General features: G+C 44.7%; 1 protein-coding gene across 5 annotated transcripts in view; it reads left to right on the top strand.

The window, feature by feature from the left end:
• LHFPL2 (LHFPL tetraspan subfamily member 2) overlaps window positions 1-16,399 on the top strand; it is a 279,198-nt gene that overhangs the window by 200,165 nt on the left and 62,634 nt on the right. Inside the window, exon 4 of one of the 5 annotated variants that reach the window (XR_014058468.1) lies at window positions 6,011-8,146. The exons of the other annotated variants lie outside the window; for them this stretch is intronic. The gene's annotated coding sequence lies outside the window, so the exon portion shown is untranslated. Of the gene's footprint in view, window positions 1-6,010; window positions 8,147-16,399 lie in introns of those variants that run through there. 5 annotated transcript variants of the gene reach the window in all.

Raw genomic sequence — 16,399 nt, 5'->3', positions numbered from 1 at the left:
ATAGGAAACAATAACTTTGACTACAGTAAAAATTATGAACTTTATCAAAAGGCTATATAGAGAGTGAAAAGATAAAATATCTAAAACGCTCATAAATTTACAAAGGAGAATATGTAAGGAATGCCTGTGAATTAATAAGGAGGATAGGCTGACAAATGAGACAAAAATCCAGGAGTAGAGAAGGGTGGTGAAATACTTGAACAGGCACTTCATGAAGAGGAACCACAAGGAACCAGTAAAATGAAAATTTGCTCAACTTTGTGAATAATGTGAATACAAACCCCTCCATGAGATACAAACTCACTTCTACCTGATAAGCAAAAAATTTTAAGTCTGATGATGATGGCAAGTCCTGATAAGAGTGTGGAACACCGTGAACTCTCAGATACCACTGGTGAGAATCAAATTAGATTCACCCACTTTGTTGTTTGACTTTTGCTGTTTTGGGGGGGGTGTTACTGAAAAAAAGTTGACGTGCAGTATCTTGTTAGTTTCATGTAAACAACATAGTAGACTGTGTTTTAAATACATTATGAAATGATCACCATGATAAGTTTAGTAAGCATATGAATATAACCCATTTATGGTTTGGGGAGCCAGGAAGGTTCTTTTAAGCAGAGAGGTGAAGTTGAACATTGAGAAGGCACCATGAGGGACTTCTTGCTGGTCCAGTGGTTAAGAATCCCCCTTGCAATGCAGGGGACACAGGTTGGATCCCTGATGGGACAATGAAGATCTCACATGCTGAGGAGCAACTAAGCCAGCTGTAGCTAAGTGATGAAGCACAGTCTGGAGGGTTGCGGGGGTGAAGGGAAGGGGAATGGGATTAGCTCTGGGCAGAGACTGGGCAACTCTGTGGCAGAAAGAGGGTGGGGCTGCCTCTGTGAAGTATTTACACAGAATGGATGTTAAGAGAATTCTCACAGGATGGCTTCAGTTCTTTTGAGAAGTAGGAAGTTCATCTGCACTGGGGAGAGGAGGCGAAGCCAGGGGTTGAAAGGAAGAATCCATGTTTCCCTACATGGAAAGGAACTCTTCTCCATGCTGATGTGGCCACCTTTCTGTGAATTCTGGTTCTTTGTCTGATAGATTATTCTACAGGGAATTCTGGTTTTCCATCTGATGGAACTGGTCCACAAGGACAATCTGAGTCTCACGTTAGTAAACATATAGTTTTTTTTTAACATTTTATTTTATATTGGAGTATAGTTGGTTAATAATATGATAGTTTCAGGCATACAGCAGAGGGACTCAGCCATACAATATAAACATATAGTTTTGTTGTGATCAAATGTCTAAGTCTATGAAAAAGGCTATTTGCAAATCCTCTAGCAAGTTGTTCTGGTTCCAACTGGTATCACTCCTGTCTGTTCTATATCCAAGAAGAAATAGCCCATCCTTATGCAGAGAGCTTTTCTACTTTAATGATCCACTCTTTAAATTGTTCCTTGAAAGGAAGGAGATGAACTGACCTCAGGTGAATGAACATACACTGGGATAGTGCAGAAGTGTCTTCCTCATTGTCACTGTAAAATGTATTTGTGCTTTTATATGCAGCTTGTTAATACAGGTAAATAGTAGCCACATGAATTTTATTTATTTATTTTTATCATTTCCCATGTTAAGCCACAGCAATCCATTCTTTCCACTAAAGAAGGCAGTAAAACTGCTCTAAAGTTCCAAGATGCTGCTCCCATAAACACCCTCTCCGCTCTCTGAAATTTTGTGATGATTTTCTCGCGAAAGCTGACTTCTTCTGAATTAAATATGGATTTAATCTACGTTTCATTTTGAATTGATTCAGTAACCAAAGCAAAGTGTTTGTGCTCTTTTCTCTTTCTTGCGCTCGCATGCTATGGGGGCCCGCTAGTCACCCAGTGGACCTGTCCTTACAGACACCAGCATCTCATGAGCCACGGGCAGCATCTCACCATATGTCATAGGGCCGGGGGGCCAGGCAACCTGTAAAGGTGGGACTGGCCCCGATCTCTGTATCGCATGTTACCAGCCCAGGGCAGCCTGTGAAAAAGTCTTAATTGGCAACCTCAGGTGGACTTGGAAATGTACCTGATTTGGGTCCAAATTATACCATATGCACAGCCAAGTTGTGTTAGGAAATGGACACTTCCTGTCGTTAACTCACAGGTCATGAAGACAAATATGACTGCAAATCCACTTTGGAAATCTAGTGTGGCTAATCTGAAAGAGCTGGCTTCTCTATTGTTGGCGCAGTGCCTCATTTCTCTCTCCTGGCTTCTTTCAAGCTACAGTTCTTATTCAGTTGATGTTCGGTCCATTTTCCTCCTACTATTCGTGGAGTGACTGTGGATTGGAAAGATGCAGACCACTGGTGTGGTGACCAACTGCGGTCATGGACTCCTCGTCACTGTTCAAGGTCAGCGTAGCCCGTTTAGTGGCCACTCATACCCCACATTGGGCCTCCCCAGTGGCTCAGCGAATCTGAGCTCAAGAATCTGTCTGCCAGTACAGGAGATATAAGAGATGCAGGTTCAATCCCTGGGTCGGGGAGATCCCCTGGAGAAGGAAACCCACTCCGGTATTCTTGCCTGGGAAGTCTCCTGGGCAGAGGAACCTGGCAGGCCATAGTCCATGGGATTGCAAAGAGTTGGACATAACTGAGCGACTAACAGGGCTTCCCTGGTAGCTCAGCTGGCAAAGAATCCTCCTGCAATGTGGGAGACCTGGGCGATCCCTGGGTTGGGTAGGTCCCCTGGTGAAGGGAACGGCTACCCACCCCAGTATTGTGGCCTGGAGAATTCCATGGACTATATAGTCCATGGGTTCGCACAGAGTCGGACATGAGCGACTAACACTTGGTACTTGGTACAGAGAAAGTCACTTGGGCGAAACACCAAGAGTTACATTTTTACCTAGCTACTCTGATAGTCTTTGTTTTATGCTTGTATTAATATATTTATATCATATGCACATCTCAAAGCAAAGATGGTTTTTTATATGCTTAAAGGTCACACCTCAGTCTTGTGCCTTTGAACACTGGTATACTCTTGAAGCCAAGCAATAGCCTTAATATACCTAACTCTTTTTTTTTAAAAAAAGGAAAACTTTGTATTTTATATTGGAGTATAGCCAGTTAACACTATTGTGATATTAATAGTTTCAGGTGGACAAGGGACTCAGCCATCTTATGTACTTGTGGCTGGACTAGAATTGCCAGAGAATGTTTGTATGTGTTTTTCTCCTGATTATCAGAGTAATCCACGTTCATACAGAAAAGTATAAGCAAGAACGGAAAAAAAACAATTCCCTTGGGTGTCACCACTGCCAGTGTAATGGCCAAGTTTTCGTTTTGTGCATTCTTTTCTTCACATAACTGAGCACTTATTCTGCATACAACTTTATATTCAGTTACTTTTTTGTTTAATATTATGAGCATTTCCCCATGTCATAAAAAGTTTGTCTAAAATTTCAATGGTTGAATATTCTGTCTTACGGTATATATTTAAATCATTTTAATCTTTTGTTTTTGACAATCATAGTGTCTTCTGTTTTTTTAAGGTGTTAAATATAAACTTTGAATATCTTTTTAGAAATATAAGTTGAGTTTTTAAAATCTATCCAGGAAAGTTGGGCTCTCATTGACATTATAAGAGCATAATTGCCTTGGCACACCTTGGAGATCATCAGATCTTTAAATCTTGCTGCTTTGGGAAGTGAGAATGACATATCATTTCAAATTTTACTGTTTTTACTACCAGTAAAATTGATCGTTTTTTTTTAAGTAGAAGAGTCATTTTTTTTTCTCTTTTGTGACTATTCCTTTATGGTCCTTTTCAGGTCAAGTTGTCATTTATGACAACTGGGACATTTGTAATTTTTTTCCATTTTCCTAGAAGGATATATTGGAATGTGTAACTTTGAGCCTAGTGTCTTCTCACTAATAGTGTTAGCTGCTTAAGTCATGTCCAACTCTTTAAGATCCTATGGACTGTAGCCTGCCAGGTTTCTCTGCCCATGGGATTTCCCAGGCAAGAATACTGGAATGCGTAGCTATTGTCTTCTCCAGGTGATCTTCCCGACCCAGGGATCAAACCCAGGTCTCTTGCATTGCAGGTGGACTCTTTACCCTCTGAGCCACCAGGAAAGCCTGTTACTTGCTCGCCAAATTGGCCATATTTGAGGGGAAATCAAGCATGGAAGTGTCAAAGAGAGTACACTTGGGGGTCATGATGTGGCTTGTCTGTTGTGACAGTCAGCATCTGGAAAGTCAGCTCTACCCAGTGAGCACTTGTTTCCCCGACCCCCCAGACCTTGTAGGCGTCACACTGCACCCTGTAATATCTGGTGACAGAGGAATAATAAATACACGGTATGTTGGCTCATAATGAAGTGTTCATTGACCCCTTGAAGTGATGCTTACCTGCTGCTTTTCTGCTCATGTTTCTTCTCAGGCTGTTTGACTGACTTTTCTTGCTTGCCCCTTAGTATTGTTTGCAGGCAGTCTTTGACCGCTTTCTCTCCTTACCTTCCTGCAGTCTCCAAATTCTCTAGCCTGTTCTGTGCCTTTAGCCACAGTCCACAGGCCAAACCTCCCCAGTCCAAACCCCTCTTCCAGGCTGCAGACCCATGTAGCCTCCTGCCTATGGGGGGTCTCCCCCTGGTGTGTTTCCTTTTTAAATTGAAGGATAATTGCTTTACAATTTTGTGTTAGTTTCTGTTGTACAACAGTATGAATCAGCTATAAGTATGCATATATCCCCCCCACCTCCTTTGAGCCTCCCTCCCACCCTGTCCTATCCTACCCCTTTAGGTCATCAGAGAGCACCAGGCTGAGCTCCCTGTGTTAGACAGCAGGTTCCCATTAGCTATCTATTTTATACATGATAGTCTGTATATGTCCATTCAAAGTCGCTCAGTCGTGTCTGACTCTGCACCCCCATGGACTATACAGTCCATGGAATTCTCCAGGCCAGAATTCTGGAGTGGGTAGCCTTTCCCTTCTCCAGGGGATCTTCCTAACCCAGGAATTGAACGGGGGTCTCCTGCACTGCAGGCAGATTCTTTACCCACTGAGCTATCAGGGAAGAAGCTCCTGTATATGTCCATGCTACTGTCAATTCATCCTACCCTCTCCTTCCTCCACTGCATCCACAAGTTCATCCTCTACATCTGCGTCTCTATTCCTTTCCTGCGTCAGGACCATTTTAGGAACCCTGCTGCTTCATTGGCACTTCTAATGCTGTGTGCCCCCAAGTGGACCTGTTCCCTTTCCCTGACTGGCCCTGTCCCTGGATTCTCTCTTCGGGTACAAAGACCTCCACTGCATCCTCCATGCTAGACACCCGGGGAGCATCTTGAGACCCTGCTTTTCCCTCACTGACAACATCCCGTGGGTTACATGAGGTTCTAATTGCTGCTGCCTCCTCCCTATCCTTCTGCTGCATCGCTCTCACCCTGCCCTAGTTGAGGTTTCATGCTGTGAATGAATGATATATGCTTTCTCAGTTAGAGACAGTCTTTAAAATAAGTAAGTCAGGTTTTTAAAAAAATAAAATTGATGTTTTTCAGGGCATAGCATTATAATGGAATATTTATTGTTTGTGTGAAGCAAATCATCCTCCATTAATTTATCTTTTATAGAAATGTGAATTCTTCACCTACCTGCTTGGCTTAAAGCAAACTACACCTTGAATAATGTCTAACACGTATTAGTCAAGTGAGAGGCCCTGGGCATTATTCTCTAATTGAAGTGTTTTTGACTTGAGGGTTTGACATTTTTTTCTTTGGGTCTTAATTATTTCCATATTCCATGTGTATTATTTTCCTGTAATATTGGAATTATCCTTTTTAGCTAGCTTTTCAACTTCACCTCCCAGGCAAGAAATGCAGCTATTTTAATAAGATTCTTTGAGGGAGTAAAATTAATATTTTGGAGAATGAAAATAATGGTGAGTTATCTCCCAAAGATTGAAAGACTGTTACAATAGCAAAATATCCTTACTCAGGGGTAGTTTTTTTTTTTTTTTTTTAGGGCTTATTGAAAATATGGTGCTGGGAAGAATAAAAGGAAATTTAATACCATGGAATCTGGAAACAACCACTGAAATCCAATCTTTTGAACACATATGATACACTAATTCCCAGAGATTTAAGACAGCTCCGTTTGCTTCCTGAGGCTGTCAGGCTCCTATGGCCAAGACACGGAAAGGTCCTTCAGCATGAATATGCCATGATGATATTTTATTTACTATGAATATTGACTGTACATGAACATGGAATGTCCCAGGGTTCTGCCTTCCCTTATCGATATCAAGTTACTTCCTTGTTGGTACTTTCCTTAGATCTGGTTCCCCCAGTACAGATCCTGTGACAACGATTTAAACACAAGTAGGCTTCCTGGGAGCTTATCCTGAAAGCATTTTTAGGGGACTAGGCACGTGAGGTGGGGAGAAGAAAGCCAAGAAGAGGGTGCTCTTGAACAGGTTGCTCAATCCCTGGTGAATTCTAAGCAACAGTCTTCGGAAACATGCCATCTGAGGGGCCGGAACACTGGGATATGTCTCCTCCAGCCCACATGTGTCATTGAGAGCTGCTCCCAAGGCCAGGGCTTAAGGTCTGTTTCTTGCAGGGGTCAGAAGAAAACCATCAGGCGAAGGTCCCGAGTCCTTGCTGTGTGCGTGTGTGGGAGAGGGGGCTGAGGCAGGTACGGCTAGGGCACCGACAGTGTATGCTGCTTCAACCTTCTTTTTGTTGTTGTTGTTGTTAGAACAACTCAGCAAAATAAAATTCCAGTTTATTATTGGACAACATTGTTTCATGGATGGGCTAGATCGCTTGAGATGGTCAGAGACAAAGCACAGGCAGAGACTGTTAGCAGAAAGTACTTAAGTCATGTCAGTGCTTGATTGATGTCAGGGTGGATTTGAAAAATACTGGAAATGAGCAACTGTTTTTGAAATGGGGAAGGGAGGATGTAGAGGGGATCTCTGAGAGGTATGTAGATGTTGTTCCTAAAATAATATATCATGCCTTAGTCACAAAGGTTGTGATAAGCCATTACGGTAACAAATGGAACAGATGGATTGTCCAGGCTCCTCAGAGGGTCGCGGTTTCCTCAGTGCTAATCAGCCTACAGAATTATAGTTAGGCCTTTAAGGAAATTACGATATTTTTTCCATGCACTCAGATCTGGAAGAAAACAAAAATCTGACGGAAATCTGTGGGCAGCCAAGTGTGAATGAGGCCACCTTCATTACTTGGGGAAATTCCTGGGGAAGAAAAAAAGGTGGAATCCAGTGCTTAGCGGACCTTAAAAAGAATACTTCTCTGCTACGTGTTTGTCTGTTCTTTTCTACAACAGTCTTGATGAAACATCTTAACATGGAAAATATATCCTAGCATCCTCTTGGCTGTTCCGTTGATGTCATCTAGGGGATGAAGGCACAAGAGCTTGATACTATGAGGTATCTGATTACTTAGACCTGTTTTGTGATGGTGGAGTAACAGGGGAGTATTCCTGCCCTGAAAGACACCCCCGCCCCGACCCGACCGGTGCAGCCGTGAAACCAGCAGAGATGTAGCTGCCACTGTGATATATTGATTATTTTGGGGACAAAGCAAAGAGCACTTAATCCTGCTGCTTAGGGAGGCCTCCCAGAGCTGTGACGTTGGACTTGGGCCTTAAAGATGACTCGGTTTCACCCAGGGATGTAGGAGGAGAATGACAGCCCAGGTGGAGACCAGTGAGGGCAAAGGCAAGGAGCCGGAAGGTGCAGAACGTGGTCAGGCAGCCAGGAGCGGTTGGTGTGAGTGACGTTGTGCAGGCAGGCAGAAGTCAGCCTGTGAGGGTGCTTTCCCCCTGCCGGTGCCCTCTCCCCTCACCAGTATCAGCAGGTGTCCCCCACGCAGTCACACCATTTCTATCGGCTCATGCCCATGTTCCCGTCAAACATCCTGCTCTTGTGGAAGCTACTTAGGTGCAGGATGACGGATGGAGCTTGTAGAACCTGTGCGAGGTTCAAAATGTCATCAGTGCAGCCTTCTGGCAGTGAAACCTACATTTTGTGCTAAGTGGCTGCTTAGTGATCCTTGTAAGGCCTGGGAATGCCTTGTTGAAGGGGAAATTGACATGCTTCATGCAGGTGGTCAATATTATGCATAAAATGTACTGTTTATTCTTTCTTTGCCATGTCTTCCCTATTAGTCCATCCAGCCCCAAGTGTTCCACATTTCTGTGTTCTAAACTTCTAGCTATATTTAACAGTATATGGAATTAGTGGTGCTTATTTTTTTCCTGATTTCTTCCCTTTTCTATACAGGTTGTCTCACAGGCATTAGCATGTTGGTGCTTTGGGGTATGCTCAAGGGGCACACTTGCTCTTAGAATTCTTTAGTATGTGGATTGAGGAAAGGAACAAAACAGTAAGTTGGCCTCAGGTTTTCCCTCTTATTACATTTAACAGTTTAATTCAATTAGTTGTCATTTTTGTCTCATTTCCAATGGAGGAGCCACCTGGTTGAGGGGAAAAGAACTCAATGTGGTGTCCAGGTTCTGGGGACATTTCTCAGGGTGAATTAGGAGCAGGAGCTGAAAGTGATTCCCAAATACCTCACTGGGAGCCCCAGGGAGTCTATTGAATAACCATCCCACCGATTCTAGACTGACTGACCTCTGGCTGCTCAAGTTAAAAGTTACATACAGTTCAACCATTCTCAAAAAGGCTTTTTAAGTGGCTTTTCTATAGAATTCCCCTAAACAGTCACCTTGTGTATTTCTTAAACTGATCAGTGTACTCATGATTCTTTTTCCCTTAGGAATTTCTGCTTCCTCTTTTATCATTCATGGAATGTTTTTTCCCATGGAATTCCCCATTCCTCTGTAGATTCACTTTTATTCCATCCTTTGAAACTGCATTCAGGCTTCCAGGAGATGTTTCCCTGATGATTTCATAGCATAAGATGAAGACTTAAAAGTATTTGATGCCCAAGAGAGAAATGTTAGGACCTCTTGAGTCTGATTTAGTAACTTGGCCCCTGGCTGCCATGTGTCTTTGGGTGAATCATTGTTCTTTAGTGAATGAATGTTAGAATAATCAAATGTAAGAAATGGATCTAGCAGCCAGACACACAAATCCTTCTCTCTATCCCTTGTCCATCAATATCCCCAGCACAAGAGAAAAAACAAAAGTAAATAGGATGTGTGTTCAGTCTTGTACTTAGCATCCAGTTTGCAGCATGCCTTCACTGTGCCCTGGCATGCTTCTCCTTGTGCAAGGACTGAGATGGGGGTCCAGTCATTGAATCTGGAGAGACTGATCTTGTCATTTCCAATATGGTAAGTGCTGTCAACCTAACAGCCCTAAATCTTGATTTGACCTGGCCTTGCCTGTATAAATCTCACCCACTGTTGAGATCATCATAGTCTAATGACCAGTGTTAGATTCATTGTTTCCATACCATAACCATCGAAAGCTGCCAAGTTTTGAGGATGGATGAACTTTTCTTTCTGCCTGAACAGAAAATTGTATGGGAGGGTACAGATCAGGGGCTATAGACAAGTAGAGTAGTTCTTGAGTGGTTCATTAGTTCCTTGTAGAAGAATATTGATTATGCTATTGTCACTGAGTTTTAGGGTTGGGAAAGTTAAGCAGCATGAACCTCAACATCCATTCTGTAGGAATCAAGGCTTTGCTCAAAAATATTACATCTGAAGGTGAAGACCCCAAACCTTTGTGCATCAACCCTGAGAAAAACTGTTTAGGGTTAATCAAAATGATTTTGAGTAGAAGTTTCTCCATGGTTAATGACCTGAAAGATAACTGTGGTGACCTTTAGTTTTATGACCCCAACTCAGGGCTTGCAGTAGTATGTGCCCCTTCCACATATTAGGAGTATTTTGGACACGTGCCATTTCTGGGATTTTCAAAAGACATCAAGACAAAGTATGTTGGGCTTCCCTGGTGGCTCAGTGGTTAAGAAACCACCTGCCAGTGCAGGAGACTTGGGTTCGATCCCTGAACTGGGAAGATCCCGTGTGCCGTAGGGCAGCTAGGTCTGTGTGCCAGAACTACTGAGCCTGTACTGCAGAGCCCGGGACCCGCAGCTACCGCGCTCACGTGCGGCACCTGCTGGAGCCTGTGCTCTTTACAGAAGAAGCCACTGCACTGAGAGGTCCGCATTCTGTGACTAGAGAAAGCCCACACAGCAATGAAGACCCAGCACAGTCAAATAAATAAAAATTTTAAAAAAGGCTAGTTACACTCAACTAAAATCGTTCCCCAAATCCAGGATTCATGACCACACTTTCCAAAATGGTGTTCTAGGTTCCTTTGCTTATATAAATGTGTTCATCATCAATCAAAGTTAAACAGGATTTATTCTTATTGTGGGACTTCTCAGAGACTTTACTGGGTTAATGGGTACTGTGATGTCTCAAGGGTGGCATACAACATTCAGCATTTGTCCTGGGGCCCCTTTGATCTGAAAGCACCTGCAAACCATCTCCCAGAACTCATGTCACTCTGACACAGTGGGGGAGATGGTCTCAGATTTTTCTAGCTCTCCCATCCAGAGCTGGAGCCATTTCCCTGCCCCTGGAGTCTGAGATGGCCTTCTGACTTGCCAGGAGTGACAAACGCAGCCCAAGTATGGTGTGAGTTCTGGAGTCCAGATCTCTAGAAGTCCTACCACCTCACGTTTGCCCTCTTGGGGCTTCGCCCTGAAACCTCCATGTGAGGAAGCCAGTCTGACCTGCAAGAGGATGAGAGGCTAGTGAGGGGAGAGCTGAGGTGCCCCCATTACCTGCCAGCTGTGTGACTGAAGCTTCTGAGAACTTTGGCACAGCTGACCCAGCTGAGAACAGTGTGTGAGTGAGCCTAGGCAACTCATGGAATCGTGAGAAGTGTTAAGTCACTGTTGTTTTAAGCCACTAAGTTTTGAGGCACTTTGTTATACACCCATGGTCAACAGATACACTAACATAAGCAGTAGCGCCCAACAAAAACTTTGAAACAAGACAGAAAAAATATGGTTGTTTATCTAATCAGATACTTCCTATGAAACTTTTACAGCTTAAAGCTAAATTTCTGGACAGGGATTTTCCAGAAACCCGAGTCACGTGAACAGTTAACAAGAACCTAATGTGTGTGGCATGTGAGTCACGGCACCAGGAAATGGTACCTAATCAGAGAAGGCACGGCCTCAGGAAGGATAGAGGGGCTGATGGGGCCGGTGGAGCCTGCCCACCCAACACTTTGCCGACGGCTGGGCTGACAGCTCTCTCTGAAAGTGACCAGGGTCACTGAGGGCTCGTTCTTCCAGCTTAGTGATTAGATTCCAGCAGACATCTGCTCCACCCGCCGACCAGCTGTGGGGATGTGAGAGCTTGCCAGCGTTCCCGTCATAGAGCGGGTGTAATTATTCCTGGCTCCGTGGAGCAAATGTGATTAGCAGATGTCAAAGGGGCCCGTTTTTGGCAGGCCCTGGTGAGATGTGAAAATGGATGCAGCCCGGGTGCTGCTGCCTGCCGAGGCCTGACTGCGGAGAGCCCGGCCGTCACCCCCGCCGTCTTCTCAGCGCCCCAAGGCCATATCGGGCTGTGGGCAGGGTGATCTGGGGCTTACACACTGCAGCAGGAGGCCTCAGGCAGAGCCATGTCCATCTTAAAATGCTCTAGCTGGAGGATCGTGACGGTCACACCAAAGCCATGCTGGCCGCAGTGAGTTGGGGAGAAGCAGAAGGATGCGAAAACCATGGGAAGCTGGAGCTGGAGAAGCCTCTTCCTTCGTCATGGCCAGATGGCTCCCCGGGAAACTCCAGAGCGCTTTGTAAAATCTGTTTCCGAGTGTCTCAGGCTGGGAGTCTTGCAACCTTTCCCTGGGGAGAAGGGCCGGCTTCTTCGGTGGAGGAAGGACATGCCTCACGATTGGCTGGGACCTTTCATTGGTTGGCTGCAGCCTCATGCCTCCTGGCCGGTCCCCCTCGGACCACCCTGGACTAGTCCCCTCTCCCCCCTGCCTTCCCACATTTACGTATCCGCTGGCTTCCGCTGAGCAGCCGTGCAGCGGAGGAGCAGGCGGGGCGGACTGCCTCCCAGTCTTGAGTTTCTAAAGCCATGACTTTCTCCAGCTGCTTCAGTATTCTCATCCCATGCTCAGACTCTCTCATCTCTTGTCCCCGTGACATGTCATATGTGTGAACGCTGTGCTGGGAATTCACAGGCACTGTAAGGAGTATATATTCCACCAGGGCCATGTCATTTTCACTGAAAGCTCTGTGGAATTTTTGTTACATTAGATTGACCCTGGTTTATATGTCATGCCCTGTGTGTGTGTGTGTGTGTATGTGTGTGTGTGTGTGTTAGTCGCTCAGTCATGTCTGATTCTTTGCGACCCCGTGGACTGTAGCCCGCCAGGCTCCTCTGTCCATGGGATTCTCCAGGCAAGAATACTGGAGTGGGTTGCCATGCCCTCCTCCAAAAGATCTTCGTTGACCCAAGGACCGAACCTGGGTCTGCTGCATTGCAGGCAGATTCTTTACCATCTGAGCCACCAGGGAAGCCCATCACGGCCTAATGGGTACAAAAAACTCTTAAGTGGAACTTGGCTCCCCCAGAAGCCAGTAGCCTGGTTCCTGTGTGAACATGGTGGGCCCGGTGCCTTTCTTTAAGGGATTGATGTGTCTCAGGTATAAGTCAGTAAAACACAGAAAACCAGGCCCGCATGCCTCGCAGACGGTCGCCGTGTTAGGTACGGTGGGTAAGCGAGGGATCTCTGACTTTGCTGTCACTGATAAGGCTGGGAGGAGAAAAGCTGGAGCTCCGCCTGGAGATTCTTCAAGGTCAGGCCACGTGGCGTTTGAGGGCCATGAGGACTGAGTTGCCAGAGTGATTTAGATCCGAGTTTTTCTGAGCATGTGCCAGAGTGCAGCAGTTCCTGGGAGCATTTTAGGGGCTCCCTGGAGGTAATGGTCGTGATGGGAGCAAGGTGGCCCTTGTCAGCCTCTTGCCTTTTAATCAGCACACTCTGCTTTGATCTGTCTCATACACAGAACTAGGGTTGCTTGTCAGATTCCGGTTGATAAATCATGTTCTGTGCTCAGAAGAAAGTTTGCAAACCGCAGGTTCAGAGGACTGACTTCTAGTAAAAACAAACACACAGAGAAGCCTCTTTAGCCAAGCAAGTAATGATTACATTTCTGGGATCTGCATTGATCAATCCACAGACATTTGGAAGCAGTGAAAAAGCAAAGAACTAAACAAATACATGTTTCTGGGTAACTACTATGTCACCAGGAAACTTAGTCAATATAAACAGAGCATGTAGACTGTGACCTCTAAATGGCAAGGGGAGCATGAGGCCAATTCTAGTCATGAGTGCAGGTGACTTTGCCAGGTTGTCATTCTTAAGTAAACCCCAGTGAGTCCAGGGCTGAAGCTTAGTAAGAGTCATGTGATAAAAGCTACCATTACTGAGAGCTTTCCACTGGCTGAGCGCTGTGCCCTGGATATGTCTGTGCTAATAAATGTAGGTTCTGTTCTCCCCATTTCACACGCATGGGTAAACTGAGGCTCGGAGACTGTATCGTTTGCCCAAGGTCACATAGCTGATAAAGTAATGGAGCTGTGGATAGGTCCCTTTGGCTTGAGTTTATGTCCTTCAGTGTTTTGCTACATTGCTTCTCTCTGTTAGTCCCTTTTTTTAATTTTTGTGTCTGTGTGGGTTTTCCACCCTAATGGTTTTGCTAAGTAGAGTACCTAAGGATACCTAGTTTGAAAAATGTCTTTCTTGTCATAGTTATTATACAACTTCATGATCAACCCTCTCCAAGTTTGCTGCATAATAAAGTTGACATGTAGTGTTGCATATACATGATCCTCCTTGGGAAAAATAAAAGAATGTAGAGAAAAGGAGCCAACAGTCTAATCTTCCCTGTGTGTACTAATACTAAGCAGGCATGTGCAGCCCTGGAAGTGTGTTTGTGCCTGAATTTGATGGCTCACAGTCACCCACAGTTTTATTGGTGCAGGAGAAATTAGAATTCTTGCAGCCACAGCAGCAGGTAATGTTGCTAAGGCAGATGGGAAACTTTTGCACATGTTTTAAGTTCTTAAATGTCGGATGTTTTTCTCGAATGGCAGTGTGGCTTCTCCAGTTCCTCTTCTGTATCATGGCCTTAGCAAACGCTGGGTAAGCATAGTCTTTGGGAGGGTATGTTCTTCTCTTACTTGGTACCCTTCCAAACGTGCACGAACCTATTCCTTATTCCTACCAGTAACCAGATGTTTCCAGTGAGAGGGCTAGGTTCTGCTGAAACTTCTCTCCCATCCGTTGACTCTGTTGGAGCAAGGTAGGTCCCCTAAAGAGTGAATTTAACAGGCATTTAGTTTTATTTTTATAGGTGCGTTTGGGAAAGCTGGAACTGCTTGAGAAACTATTTCACAGCACATCCAGGTGGCTTGCACACTCAGCCTCCATGCATCACAGCAGAACAAGACTGAAGCTTGTACTGCGTTTCTCTCGTAGAGCCAGTGAGGCGCCCCCGCCTCAGGAGAAACATAAACTTGTGTGGGTGCTAGGAAGTATTGAGCAATAACTCTCTCAAGCCACCAGGGCCCCATTTGCCTAGAAGAAATTTATGAACAGGTCCTAGTGGCTCACACAAGTTCGTTTTTCTTTCCCAAGTGCCTCATGCACTTCCTGAAAGTCATGTTTTCATTGAAAAGTTTGCTGTACTGGATCGTTACAGAGACACACCTGAGAAGTCCCACTCTTGATGCCATAGCAGATGAGGATGACTTCGCTGAGATAGGGCCTCAGATGTGGCCTCCTGATGGGGAATGTGTTGGTTAAAGGGGATGTGGAGAAAAAATTGCTACATAACAGGCATCTGGCTGATCTAATAGAACCTAAGGTCTTGCAGATGGTGGTAGAGCTGGGCGTGGGGAAGCCAGCACAGCTTGGATCTGAATGGTTGTGAGAGTTCCTCACAGTGACGGGCAGCTTGTCAGTGGTTTCCAAAACATCTGTCTCAAAGAGGGCGGTTGAAATTCCTACTGGGGAGTGTTTCCAGTCATTGTCCATGAGAAACGAGAGTGAGTGGGAGTAGTTGAAACACAGATCAAGAGGAAATGAGTCTGTGCTCCACTTGGGATTACAATGCAGATGAATTCCATATTTTGGTTAGGGAATGTTTTCTTTTAGAAAAGGGAAGACAAGAGAAAAAAGCTTAGAGTCTGACCAGGTTACTAAAAAGCGGACGGAGATGAAATTTAATGTTGGCTGAAACAACCACTTCAGTTCGCTGTTCTTGTGTTCTGGGTGTATGTGTGTATGTTCTGGGGTGTGTGTGGTGTGTGTGGGTGTGTGTTCTGGGGTATGTGCATGTGTGTGTTTGCAAGAAAATTGCTCAGGACTTACTGGCATGCTTTTTCTGCCCTTGGCCCTACATCCCCACCAAGGGGGCCTGACCTCACCCACACAAGCAGTTTTAAAACTGCTGTAGTCAACAGAGCTGTAGATCCTCACTACTTTTGCACAAATCAGTGACTTGAAGATTCAAACAAATGCAGTAGCCCCCTTATCCACAGGGGACATGTTCTAAGACTGCCAGCGGATGCCTGAAACCTTGGGTTGTACCAGGCCTGATATATGTCCTATGTTTTTCCTACACACAAACATGCATGATAAAGTTTAATTCACAAATTAGGCATGGTAAGAGATTAACAACAATAATTAATAATAAAGTAGAGCTCTTATTAATAATATACTGTAATAAAAGTATGTGAACGTGGTTTCTTTCTGCCAGAATACCTTCTTGTACAGAGTTAATGGTTTTTCCATCTTAACTAAGCACTCGTCATTCACTGTGTCTACAACTTTTGCAGTTTGAGGCGCAGCAGCAAAAGTAGCACAAATTTCGTTTTCCTTCATGATTTCGTGGATAAAAGGTTCATTCTTACTGAATATTAGCAATCACAGCATGTGAGTTTTTTTCTTATTGAGAACTTTCATCTTTTCACTTAAAGAAGAAGTCTTTCCCGGCTTTTCTTTGGTGGATCCGAATTGGCAGAATCCCTGTTCTTCCCTTTGGGGCCACAGTTGAGTAATATGAGGGTGATTTGAGCACAAGCACTGAGATACGTCTGAGAATCACAGCAAGGCCGCCAAGTGACTCATGGGCGGGACAGGCTGGATGAGACGATGATGTATGTCCCAGGAGGGATGGAGGAGGGCTTTGCCAGATTTTGTCACACTACCCAGGCGCAGAATTTAAAGCTTGTGAACTGTTTATTTCTGAAATTTTTCATTTAATATTTTCAGACCATGGTTGACTGTGAGTAGCAAACCACAGAAAATGAAACAATGGATAAGAGGGACTACTATCATATGTATTCATCCTATTGACAGAAATCACAACTGAG

This window comes from Giraffa tippelskirchi, chromosome 7 (genome assembly GCF_054371585.1).
Source record: "Giraffa tippelskirchi isolate mGirTip1 chromosome 7, T2T-mGirTip1v1.2.pri, whole genome shotgun sequence".
Taxonomy (NCBI): domain Eukaryota; kingdom Metazoa; phylum Chordata; class Mammalia; order Artiodactyla; family Giraffidae; genus Giraffa; species Giraffa tippelskirchi.
Note: the sequence above shows the minus strand (reverse complement) of the source record. Positions and strands in the feature narration are given on the sequence as shown.